The following is a 6,000-nucleotide window of genomic DNA, read 5'->3' as shown; positions in this document are numbered from 1 at the left end:
CCCCGCCCCGGCCTCCGCCGCCGGGCGGCCCGCACCCGGGCAGGCCCCACCTGTGCTTAAAAAAAAAAGAGTCGCTGCCCTCGGGGGACAGCGGTCGCCCCGCCGGCCTAGGGGCATGCGCAGGGTTTCCTCCCCAAACAGCTGCTGCCCTTTTTAGGGCCTGCTGCAGGAGGGTAAGGGAGGCCGGGGCTCTGCTGCTCTTCTTTGGGTTTCGGCTGCACTAGGGAAGCGATAAATAAGGCTGAGCCCTTGAGGAGCGCATCTCTGCCTGAAGCTGAGCTTGCCGCTGCTGCGTTTCAGTCCCGGTGCATAGGCCTGGGCCTGCCGCAGCAGTGCTGGAGCCAAGCGGTCTAGAAAGTAAATAAAAACATAATTATGTATGTTCCAGTTGGGGCTCGCAAGAAAAGGGAGGAAACCCCCTCATTTTCTCCAGAAGAGATCAGAGAAACAGCAATACTGAGTCAGATCAGTATGCTGCCTCTAAGAGTGCTGAATAGACAAAGCCGAAGGAAAACTAAACTCCAATAAGCTGACAGTGATGCTGCCCCAGAAAACTCTCCCCAAACTTGGCACTTTCTGACCCACAGTCAGGGTCTTTGTATTTAACAACCCTCAAAGGATTTTTTTCTTCCCCAATGAATTTATCCAGTCTTTTTTCTTTTTTTTTGAACTGTATGAAATTTTAGTATCTGCTACATCATGCAGCAAGCATCCAGCTTACTTCTTCAAACTTTTTTAACTCTAAATAGGAGAGAGAAATCACCTTTCTACAGCTCTTTAATGCTCTGATATACCAACTTCTTCACAAGACAAAACTAAAAAATGTTATACCACCAGGCCAGTCCTGTATATAGGACACACAGATGACATTTCTATCAAATACAGACAGCTCAGAAAACCTAGGACTCCCTCATCAAGTACTACCACATTTCAGTGAGCACTCTCCCCTCTGCACTAGTCAGTCCCAAGATTGCTCCCACACTATCAGCTTTCTAGACACCACAACTGACATTAAAAAATGGCACTCTGAAACTAGCACATATACCAGAACCTACCGACCATAAAACTACCTCCCTAAAGTTGATATAATAAGACCAGCAGCCATGCAAAACACATGAAGAAGCTGTGAGATTCAGCCAAGCCCTCTGATATTATTGCACCTGCTCTGAGGGGAATACCTGTGACATCTGCTTTATCCAACAAGGTCACTCAGCCAGAGAAATAGATACAAATTTACTACAATAAAGATACCACAGCAACAACAGTGATGTTAGAAAATCACTTTTCAAGGGCTCAGGTTTATTTGGTGTTTGTCTTGTGCAACCAAAATTAAAAAAGACTGGCAAAGTCTCTGACCATGTTAGCTTTCTGCAAATGAAGGCTCTTTTTTGTAGAATCTCTGCTGTAGCATTCCCCTTCCCATGATCATATTCCTCTGATGGCCATAATATTGCATGTTAGAATCCACACATAAAAATCATCTTTAAAATGAGTATCTATATTTGAAAGAATATTTCCCAGAACCTCTTCTCCCCCCTTCATTACAGGAAGCAAATCTCCTACAGATGAAATCACACACACTAGAAGCAGATATTGCCAGAGCATCAAACATGAAATATGCCCACACAGTTCCACAGGCAACAAAATCAATGCTCTTCTTCCCACAGCAAAACCACCAAAAATCTTTGTTCCTGCATGTACTCCTCCCCAAACTCTACAATTCATTGCTTCACCCAGCACATGAGACACCCTCACAGAGACCATATGAATGAAACTAATTAATTACCATACTAGACCAAGTGCACACAGACAACCAATAAAGGACAGAAACACATACTTGTCATTAGGAGAATATTTGTTGCAAAATATCTATTCTAACCCCTCGATCCTTTTCTGAAAAGAGACCTACAAAATACTCCCAGAAGATAAATCTAGAAATTAAAACTTATAATCCCTAGATACTAAAAAACTGTGGATTTAACAGAGATATTACTTTCATAGCCCATTACAGCCTCCCTGCTGACTTCTCCCTTTGTCACCAGTGCAAACAAGCGTTTTTTTGCTAGTGGTCCGGCAGAGAACTGTCAGTCACTTCTGCTCACACCCCTTTTCACTCCATAGGTGCTCCTTTTTTTCTCAAGTGGTCAAATTGATTAATATAATTAGATTAAACTAAGAGCAATTGCATCTAAGCTGTAGTTAGCTTGAATTTTGCTGCTTTCTGTCAAACCTGATAAAGAGACCCTGAGTCCACAAGCTTGTTTGCTTTTTACAGCTATATCATTTGATCTAATAAAAGATATTACCTTTCTCCACAAACCTTGCTTCCCTAAGATCTTTAGACCATCACAGCTACAACAAAAACACTTTCACTTTTAATGTCTTGGCTGCTTTACTTGATTCTTCCAGATTCTCTTATCTATAAAACGGAATACAATAAAATATATTCTGTTCTTTATCAATTCTTATACTGTTTTCATAATCATAATATCCAGGCACCTTCAAGGACTACATTAAGTGAACCAAAAAACATCTGTCACATGTGGGGTTTGTTTTTCTTTTTCTTGTTCCTGTTCTCTCCCCAGGAGGAAAATGATGCATGCAGCAGTGCTTTGTTTTTTGTAGGGTTTTTTTTCCTTTCCTCTATTCACGTTGCACTGTGTTTATAACAGAGAAAACAAGGATGATGGCAATTTCTGTGATAAGCCTTATTTCCTGGGGAAGCTAATTTCAGAGTGTTTAGGCATCCCCAGAAAGATCTGTCTCCTGCACAAAGAACCATTTTAATATGTCATTCCCAACCAAAGAAAAGCTCATCTGCATTCTTGACATTTGGGACAGAAACTACCTAACAAAAAAAACAGCATTTCCCTTTCTCCAGAAAAAGAGTTACACCCCATCATCCTTGGCATGTAAGGGTCAAACAGACTATTTCAGATTACTAACAGGCAAGCCAGCAGTGCATAAAGTTATAAATAGGAGTATCTGGAAACCAAAAAGAGTAACATACTTTTTAAGTGCATTGAAACAGACAAGCAAAGGACAGCTAGGGAGATAGTGGAAATAAACTATTTCATGCTAAAAAATAGAAATAGTTTACTTATGTGTAAGGAGTCACACTTCTGATCCTCAAAAAGGAAGCTGAGTGATCCCATGTGTCTAAAAGGATGGTAGGTACAACACAGGAGCTACCAAAAGATGGAAGCTGAAGTGTAGAGAGGAATCATCTGTGCTCAAGTACTGAAAGCAGAAATGCCAGAAGACCTCAGGGAAACGGTAGACAGCAGATTTAATATGTTTTTGCAATGTGATATGGCAGCAAAAATCATGCAGCTAATTTAATTTGGGATTGTAAAGGCAGAGACCTCTTCTCACAGATATAGGCAATAGTCCCATTTTTTAATATAGCGGTGAGATCGCACTTTGAGGACATGTTCAGTTCTGGACAACTCAGTGCTAGCTAGATGTCAGCAACTTGGAGGGAAATAAAAAAAAGAGGAACATAAAATGATAAAAAGGCTGGAAGGGATTGCACTGTGTGTAGGTTGGTCAAATAACAACTGAAGAGCCTCCTGGGAACTGTGTATGAGAACTTCAGGGGTGCAGAAACACCAGTGAGAGAGACTGTTTAGGGTTGTCTGAGGGAGTATAAATGATATAAATGTAAATGAAATTAAGCAAAGGAAACACTAATCTACAAGACTGCAAGATGACATCCCAGAGGAGCTGCCATCACCTGATTCAGTTAAGATTAGATTGAGCAAAGCACACAAGAAAACAGAAAAGAAACACTGGCTGCAGGAAGGGATTAAATAAGGACAATATGCCTTCAGGATATCCCATCTCTGACTGTTTTACTGCCCGCTGACTGGGACAACTTCAGAGCAATAGGTCACAGCCCTGTAGGTGGTAGAAACTGTCCCTTCTCGTCACCATTGCTGGAAATACTGAAGACCAAAGTAACCATGCTTAGTTTCAATAGGTAATCACGGATGGAGTACTGTATTCAAAGGGGATGGAGGGGAGAAAGTTGCATTCTCAGATTTTTTCCCTTCTACCACTGCGATTTTCTTGAGAGGTCACAGGTGCATCAGCTAGTGAGGACAGCGGGGATGGCACATCTGTTTTTGAATCTTGTCACTGTGACATTGGACGCCACAGTCCTTCCAGTAGAAGTCCTGGACAGCACTTACCTCTTCCAAGAAGTCTGTGGCATCGAGAGACAGCTATTAGTTGAAATGGAAAAAATCAGAGGCTTTATTATTCCTTACTTAGAGGAATGATTTCAAAATAAGTCCTTTTTTTAACAGCATAATAAAATCACCTTGAACTTGTACAGATAACACCTTTATATCACACTGTGCCATCATATATTCTGGGTTACCTGTGACACAGAAAAGGAGACCTGACAGTGTCATATGTTCATCCCAAACAAGTGCTGCTATACTACATTGCAGTTCACTGAATGTGCCACATACACATTGCTTAAAAAAAAAAAAAAAAGGAAGAGGGAGACAATTGTACGAATGTTCTGTAAATGGGTTTCAATGTCTTTACTTTTTGGAACTGTATTTTTTATACCACCACCACTTGGAGAGGCATGTGCACTGATAATTAGCAGTCCAACCATACACAAAGCACACAAAGGTATAGTCCTTCCTAACTATTGACCTTAAACAGCCTTTCTCTACACAGAAATGTCACGATTTTCAGGAAGGAAACCTCTCTACTTATTTACTTAAATGAATAACATGGTCTAACAAACACAAGCATACAGCAAATGTAAGTGTACTAATATTTGGGTTTGAGGTAGTCTTGTAATGAATTGCTGCATCATGTGCTAAATTTAATTCATCACACATCCTCCAGTTTACCATGAACCTCTGACTGCCTCACTTGCACTCTGCCTAATAGCCCATCTTTCTCAGGACAAAATGTGTTACAAACCTCTCAGTAATCTCGTGCTCCCACCGTGTGGGTTTGGGGGGGGGGGGTGGTTTAAACCAAGAGAGGGAAATGTTTTCTTCCTTCTTGTAAATGTAGCTCCCTACTGAGCTAGGACAGGCAGTGCCAGTTCTGAAAATTCTGGATTAATCAAGCAATTAAGAATTGATATCTAGTGACTTATCATGACTGGAAATGAGAGACGCTGCATTCATTCGAGCTCTGCGAGAACCCAAAATAGCTAACTTAATTTTTATGGACAGCAAGATTATTTTAAATCTTTTGGGGAGGAGAAGGAGAAGGGCTAGAGCTTCTTCGCTTAAAACCGGTTTCTCCAAAATCCATGTCTGCTTTTTGCACATTACTCAGCAAAGGGCTGATCCGTACAGGGAGCCGTTCCAGAAGAGCCGCTGTACTTCAGATTCACACCCTGCCTTGACCTGAATGAGTCTGAAACTGCACAGAAATCCTCAGAGAGCAAAAGCAGGACTGAAGTTTTACTTTCTCTTCCTCGTGTGCTAGCATAAACAACCACACCGAGCAGTTATTACATCACCTCCAAACTGTGGTTTCCTTTAAGCCTGCAAAAGAATGGCAAACATTTCCATTCACATAGTTATCGGCAGTAGCTCTCCTCACACCTCCTGCTTCTCCTGAAGCTAACTGTTGGGATTATAAGGACTTCAGTGCCCTCTTTTCACATGAGCAGAGAGAGCGTTTGTGGCTTAACTGTAGCCATTTGCTCTTCTTTGTCTCAACCCTCTCTACAAGTCCAGGAACTTTTTCGCCATCAAGAAGACTTTATGGGGTGGGTGGGCAGTAACTCATCACATTGCCTCCATAAACATTTATTTGGGGAATTACAGTATATGTAATTGGCCTTTCCATGGTAATTTGGCTCTTATGAGCTTTCCTTATTGCCAAAATGGTGGATACCTCTATAAAAGAGAGCAGTAACTTTTCCTGCAGCTCTGCTACCTCAGCAGACAGATCTCAGCCAGGCAGATGTGAGCCTGATCAATACCTGCACGAGAAATCAAAAATGGAAAGCAAAGT

This window comes from Apteryx rowi, unplaced genomic scaffold (assembly GCF_003343035.1).
Source record: "Apteryx rowi isolate R43461 unplaced genomic scaffold, aptRow1 scaffold_287, whole genome shotgun sequence".
In the NCBI taxonomy this organism is placed as follows: domain Eukaryota; kingdom Metazoa; phylum Chordata; class Aves; order Apterygiformes; family Apterygidae; genus Apteryx; species Apteryx rowi.
The sequence above is the reverse complement of the archived record's forward strand: the minus strand, read 5'-3'. Positions refer to the sequence as shown.